Raw genomic sequence first — 11,161 nt, 5'->3', positions numbered from 1 at the left:
AGTCTGTTGTCCCCATCTCTTCTTGTCACCAGTCTGTTCTTGCCCTGAGTTGTGGCTGATTCACTCCCAGCCTCCCTCTGCCCTTCTCAGGAATGCTTCTTGGGCCCGAGGACGCAGCTTGGTTGGCAGAACTCTTGTCTACCGAGTGGGAAAGCTCTGAGTCCTGCCCCCAGCACCACGTGAGCCAGGCCTGGCGAGACATGCCCGTAACTCAAGCTCTTGGGAGATAGACTCAGGAGGACCAGAAATTCAAGGTCATCCTTGGATAGGTTGAGTTGGAAGCTAGCCTGGGCTACCTGAGACCTGGTCTTGAGAAAAATAATTGCAGAGGGTTACTTTTGGCTGTATTGGACTGACAGCAGCTCCCACAATCTGGAGCTTAGCTTCCCTGAAGAATGAGCTATGCAGGGCCTGGTGGAAACCAACCCTGCAGCTAACCTACCACAGCCTCTGCCCTCAGCAGTCTCCCCATAGCTCTGTGGCCAAGCATTTGTTCAGGTCCCTGAGTGGACCCTACTCCATCCCTAGGGCCCTGACAGGGAGAGTGGGGGCTCAGCCAATGCTGGTGACACGAGATGGGGTGATCACCAGCAAAGTCAACATAATCAGACAGATGACCAGGGCAGTCCCAGAGTCCCTAGAGGGACCAGTGAGAAGCTACTCGTGGTGTCCCTTCCTTGCCTTAATATCTCCCATCACCACTGGGGCCTCAGGCAGGGTCCTCCCATCCAGTCCTGCCTTAGAGGATGTAGTTCCAAGGACCTGAGCAGAAGACAGAGGGTCTCTCTTAGTGTTCTTTAGTTTCAATAGCCACAGGACAGCTTGTCAGTATATATCTCCAGGTCCAATATGAACAGATAGAAAAGATCAAAACCATAAAAGGGCTACAGGTTCACCTTTGCCCTAACCAAGTCGTCCAATGGAAATGACCTCAGAACCCACACACTCCTAAGCGCCCCTAAAATAGCAGCATGTAGTCCTGGAGCTAAATGAGGTTTGAGAGCCCCATCCTGGATGCCCTGTCACGCCTTCTTTTGGAGAGGTCCCAGGAGTTCTATGGGGTAAGACGAAGTTAAGGGTCCCTGGAGTTCCCCAGACTAAGCGTAAAGGTCATCCAGCCCCTCCCGGCAGGGCCCATGGAGAAGTGATTAAATGGACAGTCAGCCTCCTCCTTCCCTGTGGCTGCAGAGAGGTGAGAAGAGAGTCATCTGCTGCCCCTCCACTCCCTGCAGTGGCGCTGCAGTGGCGCTGCAGTGGAGATGGGGACCCAGGCAGCACAGTGAACTCTGAACCAAAGTTGAGACTCAAGCACTTCTCGAGGAAAAAAGTTTAAAAACGACATTGATGTTCAACTGATTTTTTTTTTTTTCTCCCTTGACACAGGGACCGGTCCTGTAGCTAAGGCAGGCTTGCACATCCAGTGTAGCCGAGGATGGCTTCAAACTTGATATTCTGCCTGTGTAAGGTGTGTGACGTATAGACATGTGCACGTGCACTGGTGGGAATGAGGATGGTGTGTTCCTAGAGGTCAGAGGGCAGCCCTCAGGTGCCAGCCATTGCCTTTCCACCTTCTCTGAGACAGGGTCTCCGTGTCTCTGCCTAAGCCAGGCTAGCTGGCCCGCAAGCACCAGGAGATTGCCCCGTTTCTGCCTTCTGCTTCCTTGTAGGAACACTGGAATGCTAGGGGCTTGTACTACTGAGTTTAGCTTTTATGTGAGTACTAGGAACCTGAACTCGGTCATCAGGCTTGTTCAAGACAGGTACTGAGCCATCTCCCCAGTCCTAGAAATACTTGAATGAAAGAACATACATAGAAACATACACATATATGTGTATATGTATATGTTATATATATACATATACACATATATGTGTATTTATACATTTATATATCACATATTAATATGTATATATGTTAATATTTGTATGTACATATCACATATTAATAAATACACATTTTGAAATTTTCTGCAAACTGAGTCTGCTAATGTAACCAGCATGTGTGGGTCTGTACACTACCTGTGTGTCGGTGCCCACAGAAGCCAGAAGACAGCATCGGATGGATCCCTTGGAGGACGAGTGACAGGCAGCTGTGAGTTGCCCAGTGGGTGCTGGGAACTGAACTCAGGTCCTCTAGAAGGCGTCAAATCGCTCCTGCCACTGAGCCACCTCCCTAGCTCCTCCGCAACTCTAAAACTTCAGATTTGAGTTTGGAGAACCTGGCAGGCTGTGGAATCTGATGGAGGTGATGAAAGTTCATTCCTTCCAGGTCGCCTGTCTTGGAGCACATTCAGGAACTCCAGGCTCTGGGTTTGTAAGATCTAGACAAATATTGAGTCTTCCCTCCTGAGTGCATTCAGGACTCGGTGAGGGCGGAGGGCTGTGCAGGGGCTGGCTCTCCGCCCCGCATCTACCTCTGCCACCTGACTCCTACGATTTTTACTTCTGCCCAGAGGGAAAGCAGAGGTTTCGACAGAGAATATTGGGTACCAATTACTATAAAAATAAAATTATCTCATGGGTATACCTCAAGGTGTTGAAGAATGTCACTAACCCGGTCAGACGTGTGTCTTTACAGCTCAGGTTCACGTTCACCCGAGAAGGGAAAATGATTCTCCTTTGAAGGATGAGGTAGCTGAAGCTCAGAGGGAGACACAGCTTCCAAAGGGCCACCAAGGATGCTTCCAGCCAGGACCCCACGGGGACCCCAACAGCACCAGGCTGTGGCCTGTTTGCCTAATTCTCATCTCCTCGTGGGTCTCATGGTTGTTGGGGGTGATGGGGGTGACTCCTATGTAGCTGCGTCTAACACAGTCCCTTTGTGGTGGTACCTAGGAACTTAGCAGAATATGGGGCTGGGGTCGTGGTGCCAACCGTAGGGTGCTTGCCTATCATGCCCGAAGCCCAGGGCTCCATCTCCAACTCTATAAAACAAAAGTGATGTGGCAGTACACATCTGTAATCCCAGCACCAGGGAGGCAGAGGCAGGAGGATTAGAAGTTCCTGGTCATCTTTGCTATAGAGTGAGTTCAATGCCAGCCTGAGAGAAAAGAAACCCAGTGTCACACACACACACACACACACACACACACACACTGATTTACTCCCTGGCCCGTTCCCGGGAGGTTTGGTCTTCCCTGTGGCATTGGCAGCAGCACCAGGTGAGTTATAGATGCTGGGTACAGCAAGCAGGTTTCACTGCAGCTTGTGGTAGAGACACGGCTAGGAAGGCTGGCACCTTCTGACAAAATTAACTGACAGAGCGACAAGAATTCTCGGGTGCTTTTCACAGTACTTTTTCTCTGGTTCCAGATAACAGGAATGAAAAAGAATTGCTTTAGAAAGATAAAATGTAGCTGGGCGTGGTGGCGCATGCCTTTAATCCCAGCACTTGGGAGGCAGAAGCAGGCAAATTTCTGAGTTCGAGGCCAGCCTGGTCTACAGAGTGAGTTCCAGGACAGCCACGGCTACACAGAGAGAAACCCTGTCTCGAAAAACAAACAAACAAAAACAAAAACAAAAACAAAAAAGAAAAAAAGATAAAATGTTTTTTAGAGTGAATTTTGTACACGTGAGAATGTTCTAGAAGCAAACTCGGAAAGAAGTAGAAATAGTCCCTGTGACATGCCCTGGGGAATCTTTTGGTGTGTGTTTGGGTTTTGCTTGTTTGTTTTATGGTTTTGTTTTCTGAGACAAGGTTTCTCCATGTGGTCTTGGCTGCCCTGGTACTGGCTCGGTAGACCAAGCTGGCTTTGAACTCACAGAGATCGGCCTGCCACTGCTGTACTACCATGACCTGGCACCCCGAGGAATCTTGATTTTGTTCATTAAACAGAGTTCTCTGAGGTTGGCTGCCCAGGATAGACTGGGTGTGCAGGGGAAAACTCGCGCAGGCTGGATGGAAGGACAGGACCCAGGCTGGTGGGTTTGGAAGAGAGAGAAAGCAGTCGGGAAGCCAAGGCCTCCTCCAGCCCCACTCTATCTTCTCCCTATGCGCTTTACCCCGAAACCTGCTTCCCGTGGCTCTAGCTGTGATTCTGACGTTTAAGTATAACAAACTGTCATTTGTTAAAATGTCCAGTGGAGAGGACACCTGCTACCACAAGTCCCCCAAAATCTATGGAAGTCTTACGGATCCAAAACTGCCTGAAGCTAGTGCACCCCAAACCCTTTATCCAAAAGATAGCAAGTGAGTCTTAGTTTTAAGGGGCATGTGACAATCATGGGAAGACATTTTTTAAAATAATTTTTATTTCATGTGCATTGGTGTTTTGTCTGAATGTGGGTCTGTGTGAGGGTGTTGGATCCCAGAGTTACAAACAGGTGTGACCTGCCATTGCGTGTGCTGGGAATTGAACCCGGGTCCTCCAGAAGAGCAGTTAGCACTTTACTGCTGAGCCATCTCTTCAGCCCAAAGACATTTTTTTAAATTGAAAATTTATTTTAAAATGATACTTGAAAATATTAAAATTTTAAGTATTGGCTGGGCTATGTGATGTTTCCACAGACGTCTACACTATGAGATTTTAAGTCTACTGGAGTGAGCCTGTCTCCTCAGACACTGCTTCTTCACTCTCATTTATACACTGCGTATATGTGTATATGGGCATGTGTGTAGTGTGTGTGCGTTTGTGTGGTATATGGGTATGGTGTACATGTACGGTGTATGAGTGTTTGTAGTGTGTGTGTTGTGTGTAATGTGTGTGTATGATGTATGTATGTGAGTAGTGTGTGTGATGTGTGTGTGGTATATGTGTGTGTGTGTGCTATATATGTGTAATGTATGTGTGATGTGTATGTGTGTAATGTGTGTGTAGTATATGTGCATGGTATGTATGCGGTGTGTGTATTTATGTAGTGTATATGTGTCTAGTGTATGGGTATGGTATATATGTGATATGTGGTGTGTTTATGTGTAGTGTGTGTGTGTGTGTGATATGTATGTGGATATGTATATATAGTGTGTGTGGATATTTATATGTGGTGTATATGGATATTTATATGTGGTTTGTGTGCATATGTATATGTGGTACATCTGTGTGCTGTGTGTATGTGTTTATGATGTGTGTGAGTGGTGTGTGTATGATACATGATTGTGTGTGGTATCGTGTGTGGGTGTGTGATTTGTGTGTGAATGGTGTATGAGTGTGTGTGATGTGAGTGCATGAGTGTGTGTGTGTGTGTGTGTGATGTGAGTGCATGAGTGCATGTGTGTGTGTGTGAGTGTGTGTGATGTGGGTGCATGAGTGTGTGTGTGTGTGTGATGTGAGTGCATGAGTGTGTGTGTGATGTGAGTGCATGAGTGCATGTGTGTGTGTGTGTGTGTGATGTGGGTGCATGAGTGTGTGTGTGTGTGTGATGTGAGTGCATGAGTGTGTGTGTGTGTGTGAGATGTGGGTGCATGAGTGTGTGTGTGTGTGTGTGTGTGTGTGTGTGTGTGTGTGTGTGTGTGGTAGCTCTATCTATAATAGAGCTAACAGAGAGCAAGAGTGAGAGGCAGCCAGTAAGCAGGGTTCCTGAGTGGTCTGGGCCTCAGTTCCTGTTTCCAGGTTCCTGCCTTGGCTTCCTTTGATAATGGACTGTTCTCTAGATATAAAATAGACCTTTTCCTCCTCTGGGTTGCTTTTGGTCAGTGTTGTATAACAGAAAGCAAAGCAAAACAACACACATTATTATTTTGGCATGGCTGTTGTGTGTGGTTTTTTGTTTTTGTTTTTTGTTTGTTTGTTTGTTTTTGGTAATTGTGAGTGGGATTGCTTCCTTGATTTTGATTTTAGATACTTAATATTCATATATGAAAACTTTTTTTTTTAAAAAAAGTTACTTATTTGCTTTGTGTACCTGAATGTATAAATGTACACTATGTGCATACAGGTGCTGGTGGAGGACAGAAGAGGGTGCCAGATCTCTAGTTATCTGTAAAAGTAACATTTATTTATCTGTTGCAATCATTGTCTGCTAATCTGACAACCTAGGCCTAGTCCTGGATGCTTCTAGCCTCCATATAATCTAATCTAGGCCTAGAATGTTCTCAGCCTCTGAGACTTGCTGCTGAATAGGCACGCCATTTCTAGCACTTTCTGAGCCCTGACTGGCTGGTTCAGCTCACTGTCTGGCTCAAACTTCTCTCCAAGCTGACTGATTCACCCTGGCTTCTCTCAGCTTTTTCTGAATTGCTTTGCTTGTCCTCAAACTAACTTTGGCAATCTGTTCTAATCTTCTGGCTCCTTCCCATTTCTCTGGCTTATTCTGTCTTCACCTGTGTCTAGCTTGTTCTCTCTGTAACCTCTCTCTCTCTGTAGAACTCTCCTGGTAAAACTGCCTCCTTTTCCCTCTCTGTACTGTCTGTCGCTTCCTTAAGTAGCCTCCCTTTCTCTCTCTTCTGGTGAGATCAGGCGTATCCTATTCCGTAAAATCTTCCTCTGATTCATCACTTTGTCTGCCACTCAATTAAACATCACTTTGAAACATGATGCTTTCTCTGCAAACTAACTTCACCTCCTTGTTGGGGATTAAAGGTAAGTACTAAGGGAATGTCGGTATTCCAGCCAGAGGGATTAAAGGTGTGTGCTAAGGGTGAGCCACACCACAACTAGAAATAGTTTTTTTTTTCTTTCAGTAAATAACACAATCTTAAGGTTCACAATGTGATTAAATATCTTGCAGTTGTTGGCTACACAGTATGGATTTTGGGAAACAAACCCTAGGTCCTCTGCAAGAGCTTTGAACATTAAGCCATCCATCCAGTCAAAATTTTTAAAAATATATTTTAAAATTATTATTTATGTGTGCATACCCACAGACCAGAGAAGCACCCCACCCCCATAGCTCCAGTTATAGGCAGTTGTAAGTTTCCTGACATAGGTGTCAGGAACTGAAGCCAGGTCCTCTGTAAGAACATTATATGGTCCAAACCACTGAGCAATCTCTCCAGCCTTTAACAGAAACCATGTTTTTGTGTACTCTAGGTTGACCTTAAATTCCCCACATAGCTGAGGCTGGCCTTAAACTCTTGATCTTCTTTCTTCTTGATTCCTAATGCTGGGATTACAGGCATGGGCCACCACACCCGACTTACATACGTGATGCTGGGGCTGGAACCCAGAACTTTGAGCTGCTAGGCAGGTACTGTACCTGCTGAGTCACATCCCTGGCCATGAGGATTTTGTCATGCATCTCTACCACAGGCATGCCCCATTCTTCAGGATATACAAAGCTTATTTCAACATCTTCAAACTGGGCCAGCCTTGACCTTGATGTCGTTAGAACAAACTGAACATAATGGGGATGGTGGCAGGTCAGTTCTGAACTCCAGTCTCCAGCTCCATGTGAGGGTTCTCAGTCACCCCACCGTGGACTTCCAACATAGGTCGCGATGACGTTGTCTCTGTTGACCATCTGCTTAAGACCAGCCTCACAATCCCCAAATCTTAGAGTCCCTGAGCTGAGCCCAGGTGACCCATAGAACTGTGGGTAGTACCGATGAATTGCTTTTCTTTGTAGAGATGGGCTCTTGGGTTACACAGGCCAGTCTAGCACTGGACTGACTGGACCCTCCTATCTCAGCCTTCTGAGTGCTAGGACTGTAGACCAGTGATGCCCTCTGCTAAGCTGTGGGTTTTAAGCCTCTCTATTAGTCTGATTTCTGTTGTGATAAATGCTATAAGCAAAGACAATTTGGGGATGAAAGGGTTTAATTTTGCCTTACACTTCCGGGTCACAGTCCATCATTGAGGGGCATCAGGGCAGAAACTCAAGCAGAAACCTGGAGCAGCAACAGTGCTTACTGGCTGGCACACTGGCACATGCTCAGACCTTCTATTTATTTATTTTTTAATCATGTGTATGAACGTTTTGCCTACACATATGTTTGTGCCCTTTATGTATGTCTATACCTGCAGAAGCTAAAAGACGGCATTAGAACCTCTGGAACTGGAGTTGTGGATGGCTATGTAAGTTGCCATGTATGTCCTGGGAGCCAAACATGTGTGCCATGGAAGAGCAGCAAATGTTCTTAACAGTTGCGCCCTCTCTCCAGCCCCTCAGTTTGTCTATAGCCCGACCTACCTGTCTAGGGATAGTGCCGCCCACAGTGGGCTGAGACTTCGTGCACCAATCATCCATCAAGACAATCTCTTAATGACATGGCCAGGAACCAAAATGATGGAGGTCATTCTTCAATTTGAGGCAGTGAGGTCTAGGTCAGAGAAGATTGCTAGGAGGAAGGAAGCAGGTTAGAGACTAGAGGATGCTGGGTTTAGCTTTTGAAGAGAAGAGTCCTGGCTACAGCTCTGTCCACCTTGCTGGTACCTCCACTTTGGTATTTACAGCTCCCAAGATTATAAGATCATTCATCATGGCTTTAAGCCACCGTGTATGACAGAGGTGAGGAAGTGACAATCTGGGCACCCGGGGGCTTCTGGGGGCTTCTGGGGACACACAGCAGCTAAGGGCTGAGGCCTGCCATCCCCAGCTTTACTGAGAAATACCATGGGGACTCCTGGAAACAAAGAGACACTGGTTTCTGCCTGTTCCCTTGGCCCATTTTCTTTCATCGCGTTTCTTGGTAGTAACATTGGAACTTCTATGGAAGTCCCCATGGTCGTAAGATGAAAACCACAGTGTTGAAATCACGGGGTGCTGGCTGCTCCAACACTCCCTGCTGTTAATGCCACTAATGATTTCCCTCTTCAGACACGACACCCAGCTTGCTCCAGGGACCACTTGGACCAGGGCCTGTGGGTGAGGTGACCTGCCTGGACCTCACCTGTTAGCTTGACTCCAGCTTCAGAAAAATCTCTAAAGGTTTGAAGACAAAGTCAGGATTAAATATGACCACCTGAGGGGGAACCAAGAACTGGTGCAAGCAAGATTCTTCCCCCTGGCCTGGCTGCCTGTCATCTGAGCTCAGAAAGGTCTCCCTGGAGGGCTTTGGCCCTGTCGTGCTTGGAAAAAAATCTATGCATCTTGACCATGCAGCCCCCACCTCCAGCCCCTCCTTGGTGGGTGCTGCCCCAAAGGCTCTGTTTGACCTCCAGCTCCCTCACCAAGGTTGGTGTTGGCTTCATAGGTCTTTCTTCTCCAGTACACAACTGATGAAGCTCTATAAAAAGCTTGCTTGCTTTATTTATTTATTTGTTTCTTTTTGAGGTGGGATCTCCCTAGGTAGCCAAGGCTGGTCTTGAACTCTTGACCTTCCCGCCCCAGCCTCCCCAGGGCTGCACTGCCAGGCCTGACTCCTCTGCTGCAGACCTTTACTCTGAGGCCACTTCTCCACTTTCTCTGTGTGGAAGTCAATGTGCGATGCCTTCCTGTATTGATTTCCACTGTTTCTTCTGAGACGTGGTCTCACTACCTCTGGCTGGCATGGGACTCACTATGTAGACCAGGCTGGCCTCAAGTCACAGAGTTCTGCCTGCTTCTGCCTCCAAGTGCTAGGATTAAAGGCGTGCACCATCATGCCTGGCTACACGAGGGGCACAGAGTTCACATGTTTTTATTTCCTTTCTTTTTTTAAAAAATTATTTATTGGGGCTGGTGAGATGGCTCAGTGGGTAAGAGCACTGACTGATCTTCCGAAGGTCCGGAGTTCAAATCCCAGCAACCACATGGTGACTCACAACCATCTGTAACAAGATCTGACGCCCTCTTCTGGAGTGTCTGAAGACAGCTACAGTGTATTCACATATAATCAATAAAAAATTATTTATTGATCATATGTAAGTACACTGTAGCTGTCTTCAGGCACCTTTTCTTCTCACTCTGGCTCTGCTCGCTCTGAGCATTAAAACATGAAATGAAAACTTTTCATTAAAAAGAAAAAAAGAGGGCACTGGGGAGATGGCTCAGTGGTTAAAACTGCTCTTCCAGAGGTCCCGAGTTCAATTCCTGGCAACCACATGGTGGCTCACAACCATTTATAATGGGATCCGATGCCCTCTTCTGGTGTGTCTGAAGACAGATACACTGTACTCATATACATAAAATAGATAAATAAATCTTTAAAAAAGAAAGAGAGAGAGAGAGAGAGAGTTGGGTGTGGTAGTGCACATGCATAACTCTAGCACTCAAGAGGCAGAGATAGCAAAGCAAGTATGGGCCAGCCTGGGCTACATAGCAAGACTGTCTCACAAAACCAACATCAATACCGGTCTGCCGAGGCGACTTCCAAAGAAGCCAGCTGCCTTTGTTTCCGCGTAAGGGAGAGGTTTCTCTGGCTCACAGCCCCGGGGCCCATGGATCACTGAAGGAGGTTGAGGCAGCAGGAACTTGAGGCTGCTGGTCACATCAAACGCACAGTCAAAGGGCAGAGACCAGTGACTTGGTAGACGCAGGCTGACTGTGTGCTGCTGGTGGTCTCCTTTCCATCCAGTCCAGGACACCAAAGCCAGGGGACGGTCCCTCCCGCAGCAGGTAGGTCTGCCCACGTCACATACCTAATGAAGCCAGTCTCACATAGACAAGCCTGCAGTCCCACCAAATCTAGATGACCCCTTGATGAGATTCCCTTTTGGGTGACTCTGGATTGATGACAACTATCACTAACCATTTACAGGTGACTTTGGCCATCCTTCCAGCACCATCTGGGAGTCCTCGTGGGTCTGCCTGAGTTTAGTGTATCGTTTCTTTTTTTTTGTTTTTGTTTTTCTTTTTTTTTTTTCCTTTTTTTTCTTTTGTTTGTTTTTAGTGTATCGTTTCAACCACGCAGAAAGTAATTCACCAGGTAAAAGTCACCACAGATACATCTGCCACCCAGATTCCATTCCCTGGGTGATTGAGCCCATCCTCTGGCCACAGTTGTCCATTGGGTCTTACCACAGGACCTTTGCACGTGCTGTCTACACTCAAGCATCTCTTCTGGCCTTCTGTGTGCTGATGTCACATGGGCTTCATCCTAAAGACAGTTCCTCGGGGATCCGGCTGGGGTCTGAGCCCCTGTCACCTGCATCTGTGCTCTTCTCTGCCTCTCTCTGCTCTCCCGGATCCAGCTGCCCGATGCTGCTCTCCGTGCTTGGCGTGAGGCCTCAGGGTCTGAGAAGTTCTCCATCTGTGGCTATCACAGGCGCTTAATAAAAGTGCTTAAACGAGGTTGGCTGCTCCTTAGAGAGGATCATTCACCTGAGGACACCGGAAGCTGTTCTCAGTTTCCGTCTCCATGACT

This window comes from Mus pahari, chromosome 3 (genome assembly GCF_900095145.1).
Source record: "Mus pahari chromosome 3, PAHARI_EIJ_v1.1, whole genome shotgun sequence".
Lineage (NCBI taxonomy): Eukaryota > Metazoa > Chordata > Mammalia > Rodentia > Muridae > Mus > Mus pahari.
The sequence above is the reverse complement of the archived record's forward strand: the minus strand, read 5'-3'. Positions refer to the sequence as shown.